The sequence below is a fragment of the Lissotriton vulgaris genome, chromosome 8 (genome assembly GCF_964263255.1).
Source record: "Lissotriton vulgaris chromosome 8, aLisVul1.2, whole genome shotgun sequence".
Classification (NCBI taxonomy): domain Eukaryota; kingdom Metazoa; phylum Chordata; class Amphibia; order Caudata; family Salamandridae; genus Lissotriton; species Lissotriton vulgaris.
The window spans coordinates 50,689,843-50,700,170 of NC_141696.1; positions in this window are offsets into that span (position 1 = coordinate 50,689,843).

The following is a 10,328-nucleotide window of genomic DNA, read 5'->3' on the forward strand; positions in this document are numbered from 1 at the left end:
TTGGGGCGTAGCAACGTGTCGAGCGCTATCCGTCTCCTACCCGCGCCCCACAGGAACGCTATAATCAGTGACCTCAGGCGTTTGAAAACCGAACCCGGGATCCACACCGGCAGTGTCCTAAAATAATACAACAGCCTGGGCAAAGCTATCATTTTAAGTAGGGAGATCCTACCAGCCAGGGAGAGCGGCAGAGTCGCCCAGAAGTCCATTGAACCACGCAGGGCATTAATACAGCGGGTTATGTTGCCCTCCAGCAGGTCAGACGGGGCGTGGTAAACATAGACTCCTAGATAATGTAGGCAGCGCGGCTCCCACCGAAGTTCTTGAGCGGTGAGAGGACATGGCTCCCCCGACCTCAGGGGGAACAGACAGGATTTTGGCCAGTTGACCCTCAGGCCCGATAACCTACCGAATTGCTCCAGTAGCCCCCGTGCCCCCTGAAGGTCGGCGCCGGCATTGGCCAAGAACATTAGCAAATCATCCGCATATAGGGAGATGAGGTGAGGCCTCCCCCTAAAAGGCAAGCCTGCGTAGTGGTGGCCCAATCTGGCTACCGCAGCAAAGGGTTCCATTGCCAACGCAAACAGTAGCGGAGACAGGGAACATCCCTGTCTAGTGCCACGCCTAATCGGGTACTGTCTTGAGATCAGTGCACCCACCCGGACCCTCGCCACCGCCTCAGTATAAAGGACCTTGGTCCACTGTATATATCCGTCCCCCAATCCGAAGCGCCGCATCACCTCATACAGGTACCCCCATTCGAGGCTGTCAAATGCCTTCTCAATGTCGATGGACAGGACAAATGGGGAGACGGTGTCTGGCCAGTCCGCACCCATCAATCTCGTGAGTCTACGGATGTTATGAGTGGTGTTGCGCGTTGGTATGAAACCACACTGGTCACCATGAACCAGGCCCGTCATGTGCACTAGTAATCTGTTGGCCAGAATTTTACTGAGTATCTTGTAGTCCGTCGTCAGCATAGACAACGGGCGATACGAGGACAACACCGTACCCTCCCTGCCCGGCTTCAAAAGCGGGATCATAAGCGCCTCACACATAGAGCCCGGGAGTCGGCCCTTCTCCTGCGCCTCATTATATACCTCGCGCAGCCGCGGAGCAAGCTGTTCTAAGTATTTGCCATAAAATTCGATCGGCAGACCGTCAAGGCCCGGAGTCTTGTTTCTGGCCATCTGCTTTACTGCACAACCTATTTCTCCTAGGGATATGGGCTGCCCTAAGTCTTCTGCCTCCGAGTCTTCCACTCGTGGCAACTCTAGTCCGTCCAGGAACTCCTCAAGCTCCTCCGTCCCTCCCGTGTCACCACTCAGGTAGAGCCCTTCATAATAAGCTCGAAATTTGTTCAGGATCCCTGGTTGGGAGTGGCAGGGCTCCTCCCCCGGCTCCTGGATCCTCATGATCGGCCCTCCCCCCCGGACAGGGTTAGCAAGCCAAGCCAACATCGCCCCCGCCTTATCACCTTCCGCATGCGCCCTCGTCACGTACGCCTTATGGTCAAAGCTACGCAGCCGCTCCAGCTCCACCGCCAGCCCCTCCCGCGCCCCGCTAAGCCCCTCCTGCAGTTCAGGGTGATTCGGGCGCCTCCTCTCAAAATCCCTCAGCCGTGTCTCAGCCTTGTCTAGGTCATCCAACAACGTCTTCCGCGCTCCAGCCGTGTGCCCAATACAGTGTCCTCGCACCACCACCTTGAAAGCATCCCATTCAACCGCCCTCGAGGAGGCCGAGCCACTGTTCACCTCAAAATAACTCTCAATACGCTCACTCAGGGCCTCCCTGAACAACAAGTCGTCCAGGGTGTCAGGTTGCAGCCGCCATGTTGGCACGCAGTTAACAGTTACCATCCACTCCAGAGACATCAACAAGGGGTTGTGGTCCGATATCGTCCTGGCCAAGTATTCCGCCCCACCCACCGCGGGGAGCACACATTCCGAACACAGAAATGCATCCAGCCTCACATGTAAATCATGCAGGTGCGAGTGAAAGGAGTAGTCCCTAGTGGTGGGGTGCAACGCTCTCCAAGCATCCGTGAGGGCCCAGCTCCCCTGCCATTCTGCCCTACGCTTGGCGATCCTATGTGCTGGGGACGCGCGCAGCGGGGGATGGGACCTATCTAGCAGTACATCCTCAACCGAGTTGAGGTCCCCCCCCAAGAGGACCGGCCCTGCCAAATAACCCGCCAGTTTGCCCGAGATGTTAGACAAGAAAGCGGGCAGATCAACATTAGGAGCATATATATTACAGAGAGAAATCATCCTGCCTCTCAGCCTTCCTTCCACTGCCACATACCTGCCCTCTGGGTCTATCGCTGACTTCGAGACCTGGAAGGGGACCCCCGCTCATATCCAAATTAACGTCCCCCTCGCAAATGCCGAAAATGTCGTGTAGAATAATTGCCCCCTCCAGCGCCTTTGTAGAGCCGCCCCTTCCTGCTTATTTAGGTGCGTCTCCTGCAAAAACGCTATGTGAACCCCCCTACGCTTGAGGTACGCCTGAACCTTATGTCTACGCGTCATGGATTGCATTCCCCGCACGTTCCAGGTCACACATTTCAACACTCCCGTACTAGCCATACCCCCCTACCCAACCGGACCCCACAGCAAAGAACAGTGTTCGTATAAATCCCGCGACCACGGGCCCCCCTCCCCACCCTCTCCAAACTGGAAGCCAAATCCCTCCAACAACTGCAACCCCCCGAGCAACCCCAACTGCTCGCAACTCCCTCCCCCCCAGGACAGGCCCCCCCGCAACTGGAAGTACCCCCATCCAAACCAACACTCCCGACCACCCCTCAAGAAAAGGTGGAAATATTCGCAGTCCCCACTGCGATGACCTTAGGGGCCAGTAAGGCGCGGCTCAATGCAATAGGACCTCCAACAAATCAGCCCCGCGCGCTCCACCCCACAATCCCCACATTACAGCACCCCAGAACCTCAGTCAATGTCTTTCCACTGCTACGGGTCCTTCGCCCCGGCATCCAACCATCGAGCCCAGTCCATCACACCAGTTCAGCATGCCTCCAATATCTCTCCCGAGGTCTGCGGCGTCACAATAGGCCCCCGGGCTCCACCGAATTCCGACAGCCCAGTTTCTGAGCCCGTGCCCGGGGCCTCCGAATCCGAACCCTTCCCAGACTGAGTCCTAGCGGTTCTAGACAAGTCCACCACCGCCTGTAGGGCCGCCTGCCTCTCCGCCTCCGTCTGCGACGTCGATGGTTTCTCGGGTCTCTTGCGGTTCCTTCTGATCCGCTGGGATTGTCTGACCGGCTTTGCCACCTTAGCCTCTTCCTCCCTGGCCTTAGCACCGTCCGTTCCCACCTTATAAGTGTCCCACCAGTCCCATGCGTCTGCGGAAGAGGTGAAGAATAGAGATTTCTCATCCACCACCACTCGTAGCTTAGCAGGAAACAACAGGGAGTACTTAATGCCCTCCTGGCGGAGCTCCCGTTTAAGGGACAGGAAGTTCGCTCGAAGTCGCTGAGTCTCAAACGTGTAGTCCGGGAACATGGTGACTCTGTTATTTTCCACTTGGAAAGGCCCTGCTTCTCTCGCCCTCTGCAAGAGCCAGTCTCTGTCCCGGTAATGAAGCAATTTAAACACCACCGGGCGAGGAGGGAGGCCCAAGGCTGGCGGCCGCGCCGGAACTCTATGTGCCCGCTCCAGGGAGAAGAAGGGAGATAAACCTTCTGGTGCCACCTCCGTTCGCAGCCAGTTATCTAAATAGCCCACCATGTCGTCGCCCTCAATTTTCTCCGGCAGGCCCACTAGGCGTACATTGTTGCGCCTGTTCCTATTTTCCGCATCTTCGGCCCTCCTTTCCAGCACCTTCAGACGGTCCATCACGTCGGCCATCTGGGCCTTCACCGTTGCCTGGGCCGGGGCTAAGTCCTTAACCGTGGACTCCACGGATTTCACCCTGTCCTTGAGTTTGTCGTGGTCGGCCTTCAGGAGGCCCAAGCCCGTTGCCACCTGGGCAATATCTTGCTGCAGGGCATCCTTAGTGGTGGCGATGGCTTCCAGGATACGATCCTGCATCCGCTGTAGTGCCGATTGATCTCTCTCCGCTCCTTCCGCCGCCTCAGTGTCTGTCGCGCCATCTCCCTTCCCCTTCGGCTTCCCCATCTGGACCGGGGTGGGTGGTGGTCCTCAAACGTGGACTCGGTCGCCCTCCGAGCGTCGCCGGACACCGTTCTCTGGCGGGATCCCCAGTCCTAGAAATGTCACCAAGGGGCCACGGGCTCCGAGTGGTCGCGGTCCGGTCAGCACCAGTTGCGCCAGGGGACTGGGGTCTTCGTCTCCGAATCTCTGTCGCGCCGTCGTTGTCCCGATCTAGGACTGTTTACAGCCACCGCCCAAGGGCACTCCAATAGTCCAACTGGCACCTGGGAGAGGCGCGACTCTGCCTCCAGCACCTCTAGCGTGTCTGGGGAGCGGTTGTAGCAATTCTCTGGGCAGACGTCTCCGTCACAAGCTATCCCATGCCATCGCCGCCATTTTGGGGTCCGCGACTTCTCGGCCGAGTTCAGCGTTCAACGTCGAGTTACTGCCTCGGGAAGGCTCGGTGTCGTCTCCCGTGGGTCCCGGGCCCTCCGCAGTACCGTCCAGTACCGGATAGTGCCTTTTATTCCGGGGCTCAGATGAATTATCAGGATATTATCCGGGATCGGGCGCGGAGCTCCGAGCTCACGCTGCCTACTTCCTCGGCATCCAAGCCACGCCCCCTTGCACAAGACTTCATATTGAGCAATAGATATATAAACAAGTTGACACCTCAAATACTTAAGTTTACAAACTGGATTTAAAATGCAAGAAAAATATCTCAGAGATGTTTCCAAATAAGCAGCAACAGTATATTCTGAGTACTTTTAAACCCGTAGGTGGGCTAAATCTATCTGTTGCGAGATGACGTTCAGGGTCTGCTTATAAGACTTTTCTGAGACAACCGCGGCATTCGCAAAAGCTTCGGTAAGGGATGTAGATTATTCTGATTTAAAGCGTTACTGACACCTGCAATGCTCAAAGTTCAACTGGAGTCCACAGTTGCAGCTCGTTGCATATATGATGTTTCCATGAATCTTCCTCAGCGTTAATGCAGTTGCATACTTGAGGTGAAAATTAGCAAGGAACGGCCTTAAAATTATCACCGCTTTAGTGGCAGCAAACAGTGATAATGGGCTTGATAATATGCCCTTGAGAATTCCAAAAGATACCTATGTTCACACCAGAACATGGGCTTCTATTAGAAATTATTATTAGTGGAAATGGCGTCCAGCACTTCCACCCGGACTTATTATTGGCAGGGTCACTTGTCCTGTGACGCGTGTGCTGGATGGATGTGGTGTGGGTGTAAACCAGACGTGAGGGATTGGCTGTTTCATGCCGACAACTACACCTGTGATCAGCAAATCACTACAGGGAAGACTTGGGACATGTAGCATTGTCGTCCCCCCGTGAGCCTAAATGGAGTGGGCTGGCCTGAGGTATGCCAGTCCAGTATAAGGGTTTGAACAATGACCCCGGGGTTCTGGACGTGGTACTGTACTGGGCTGGACAAGTTTATATAACTAATGCATGTGTCCCTGTTGTTGTGTTGGCGCCACTCATCCCAAAACATGCATACTTACAGTCCTCCTCCTGGTGCTTCAGCCATGGGGCCTGCTGCTAAAAGTGAACACTTGCCAGGTGGATCACACATAATGGGCCAGACTGACAAGGAATGTGCTATGGTAGATGTAACCTTCCCTTCTATTACTCCTGGCTTAATCTTGAATGTCAGTAGCACTCTTGGCTAACCCCATGCTTACGTTTAGGCTCAATTCAAAGGTAAATCGATGTGCAGAAATCTCTGCACCAGCAAATGTATGCCTACGTCTGGGCGTAAATCTCCACGAGATGCAATTCACATATTCTGAATGGAGGTTTATGCCCATTAACAGAAGAAAATCATTGCTTAAGGGGTTGGGGACAAGTACTACTCAAATAAATCCAAAAAGGTATAATCAGTATCCCTTGAAGAATATTAGGTGTATATTATCCAAAGTTGTTCTATTTACCATAAAAGATCTCAGCGATGGGGGACTTGGAGGCCCTACAGCCAACCCAACACTGCGCATGGCCAACACTCATGCACGGAGGGTGATTAGCCACTCGCAGGGGGTTAGACAGAGTGTCTAGCCATAGGCCAGGCCCAGCGGCCAACCCCACTCGATGGACGGCCTTCAGCCATGCACAGTGCTGGGGAGGCCTAGTTAGGTGTGGTAATAAAATATTCATTTATGCTAAAAAAAACTGGAAATTTACTAAAGAAAAGGTTAAAGTGACACTTTAGTTAGCAGGTTAGGAGTGATGTAATACATGAAGTCATAAGTAATGCATGGCAGTGACGCCAGTTATGGTTGATCAGTAAATGATAACTTAGGAATTTCAGTGATTTGTTTTGGTTTATAAATATTAGTTTTTGAATTATTGTATTTACGTTTCGGTCTTGTAGTAGGCTAAAAGCATATTACCTTACCTTAGCTATAATGTCACTTCAACTTTTGTTTTTTCCAGTGAATTTTTAAACTTTTTTTTAACATAATCCATGATCTTATTATTACCATGCCTAACTGTGACTTCACTTTAACCTTGGCTTATTTGATGAATTTTGGGTCTTTTTTATCATATCGACCTAACTCCCCCGCTGATCAAAGCTTTTGGCTGTGTGCACCGGTGGACTGCAGCCAGGACCCAGGCCTAACTCTCTGCAGGCAGCCAACCCTCGCTGTGCAGCCCACATTTTTCCCATTAAAAAAATTGTCATGGTATTGCAGTACTTGCATTGTACCGCCACACAAGCTTTGCCTACATGGTGCAGCGGGGCTATGCAAGCTTCACTTATTAAAGCTTATGCAGGCCAGTGGTACCATGGGGTGTGCCGCTTGTAGGGCACCTCATGCTGGGGTCTTGTGGTACCTCCCCGAAGGCTGTGCTGTGTCCTAGGGAGTACTGCAGTGCCTGCTGCACCATTGTTGCACTGGCCCCCCTCAGAAGTGCTTAGGGATCAGTATATCCCTACCTGGCACATATATATATTTTATTTTGTAAACAAGATTCGGACAAGGGTACCTTAAATGTGGCATTAAAAATAGTAAATCCATAATTACATGTGGGCACACCTACTTAGTATTTGTTCATGATCATTTGGAAGCACAATCTTTCTGTAGCCGGTATCTTGACATATAGGGCCACATGTATCAAACAGTTTTACCCATTCTGTGTCTATGGGAAAATCTGTTCATACATCTGGCCCATTGTGGTTATCCCCTGCCTCACTGATTTGTATATAATTTCCCTGCAGTGCCTGTGAGTGGCCATGTGTAGTGTGCGACTTACTCCACTGGTAGCTGGAGTACATTTGAGACTCATGTGGAGTAGATGTGGGTGTAAACCTTTGGAACCACCTGTGGCTTACTCAGGATTATTACAAGAGGGCTGATCTAGATCTTGGCAGATGGGTTACTCTGTCACAATGGTGACGGATATCCCATCTGCGAAAATATAAATCTTATGGAAAATAATGGGATTTAGATTTCGGTGGATTAGATATCCACCACCGTTGTGACTGAGTAACCCATCCACCAAGATAAAAATCAGACCCTAGGGGGCCCATTAGGAATTCAGGCGGATTGCCTCCGCCAGGGTAGCAGTTGCCACCGCCACCCTGGCGGAGGCAATCCGCCCGACATCCTTCCCTGCATTCCCCCGCCATATTACGATGGCGGAGGGGACCGCAGCGGTGGGAAACACCGCCCGCCTGTTTTCCGCCCCTGTCGCCTTGCGGCCAGGGCGGAAAATGATTAATATGGTGGCGGTGTCAAGCAGACACCGCCAGCCATATTATGATGGGCTGAGGGTGATGCCTTTCCGTGGCGGCAATGCCGCCACGGAAAGGCATGCGGTCTTCACTCTGGGGGGGCCCTGCGGGCCGCCAGAGTGAAGGAGGGGGGGTATTGCACATGGGGGGGTACCTGTGGTACCCCCCCTTCATTTGCATTAACAAAGCGGCAGGCACCGCGCGGTGCCTGCCACTTTGTTAATGCAAATGCAGAAATGCATTTCTAGCATTGTGGCGGGCGGTGCTGAGAGCACCGCCCGCCACAATGCTAGAATTGCCGGATGTGCCCGCCACTGTGGCGGGCACATCCTAATGCTGGCGTCGGGACCCCCGCCCTTGAGGCGGGCGGTCCTGTTGACCGATAGGGTGGCGGGCGGGCAAAGCCCGCCCGCCATCCTAATGGAGCCCTAAATCTTTGTAATGTTAATCAAGGCCTTTGTAAACTGGGCCCAAGGTGTGGGACAGGTGTGGGGAGGTTGAGTGAATTGCATGTAGTAGTACATGAAGCAGCCTCTCTGAATTGATCCTATTGAACGGAAGCAATGCAATAAATGATTGACGGATGGTGAGTGGGGAAGTGGCAGCAATACACTGTCTTTCACATCTTTGCTGCATGCCTTTTTTTGGAAGACTGTTTGTTTTCAACTCTTAACTGCCACATTAGTGCACTGTAGGTGGAGGTCTCTCTGGGCCTCATTCATGAAAAGTGTTGCATTGCTGCGTAAAACAGCGATGCAATACTTTTCAGTGCTCCCTCCATGCGACACCATGGATGCCTTTCTGGACACAGACGCAACTCCAGCAATGTGTCATTTCACATGGGGTGTAAGCCCTATGTGAAAAGGCCTGCGTCACCCCTTATGTCTTCTTCAAGCAGGTGTACGGAATTGACACAGGGAGGTTGTAGAAGTGTTGCAGGGAAAGCAGGTGTAAGGAATTGACGCAGGGAGGTTGTAGAAGTGTCGCAGGGAAAGCAGGTGTAAGGAATTGACGCAGGGAGGTTGTAGAAGTGTCGCAGGGAAAGCAGGTTAAGGAATTGATGCAGGGAGGTTGTAGAAGTGTCGCAGGGAAAGCAGGTGTAAGGAATTGACGAGGTTGTAGAAGTGTCGCAGGGAAATCTTATTGATTTCACTGCAACACTTCTATGAGTCTTCTCTGCACCGGAACGCCCTGCCTGCATACATTATACTTGTCACAGGTAAACTTAAGTGGAGGGGTTTACGAAGTAACGCATCTGCCTAGAGGCTTCACTTTGTGAATATGGCGCAGTGTGGTGCTCCTTTTACGCCACCGCAGAGTCACAAAAGGTGACGCACCGGCGGTGTAAGGGCCTCATTTTATACGCCCCTCTATGTTTAGTACCTCAGGTTGCTGTCAGGGAGCTAGAGGTCAATCTAGCACCCTACCTGTTCCTGTTGCCTCCAACATCTGGGGCACCTTTCTAGTAGCCCCTGTTCTCCTCTTGGGTCTCCATTGAGGCCTGGGCAACGCACAGAGGTAAACATGATCTATTTCAAGCCATCACGCATGATGTCACACTGATGTTTAAGACATTTTTCATGTTTGGACGCGCGTCCTCCCACGCTGTCGTTAGTGGAGTTGTGTGGGTTGAAATCCTCTTAGGTGCAGCCACAGGGCTCCATTGTGTAGACGTTGTCAACAGTCAACAAATTGCAGCTGCCATGGTGCTCTTCAGATCCTTCTACCGGATACAACTCAAGCTCCTGAATGTGTGAGGGGGCGAAGTGGTGATTACACACAGTACGCATTGCGAAATGGTGATTAGATGCAGAACGCATTGCAAACTGTGCAATATTAATGCATCTGCGTGTCTCTTTACAGGTGGCTGCAAGGTTTAGAGCTATTTGACTATGTTTACATTTGTTAATTATATTGTTTAATATGTTTAAATATTTGTATAGGTTTCTCTAATGTTTAATGCTGCATAGCTGCATTTTATTTTTTTACAATAACTATTCTATATATTTGTTTTTCATGTCTGCACTGTGATGTATAAGGGTGTGTGGAAAGTCACAATTTCTATGAATGTCTATACTGAAGTATTAAATATCCCATAAGGACATGTTCAGCTCCTCTCCTCTCACTGTTTACAACCTGTACAGCTCATCCCTTCGCACTTCCTGCAACCTGTGCAGCTCATCCCTTCGCACTTCCTGCAACCTGTGCAGCTCATCCCTTCGCACTTCCTGCAACCTGTGCAGCTCATCCCTTCGCACTTCCTGCAACCTGTGCAGCTCATCCCTGCTCGCTCCCTGCAACCTGTGCAGCTAATTCCTCCTGACTTCCTCCAAAATGTGCGGCTCATCCCAGACCGACAGATGTATGGGCCCCACTGCAATCTTTCTTATTATCGCGCTCTCAGACAGATCCCTCACAGACCGATGGGATTACTTCCGCACCATAGTGCACCTCGCACG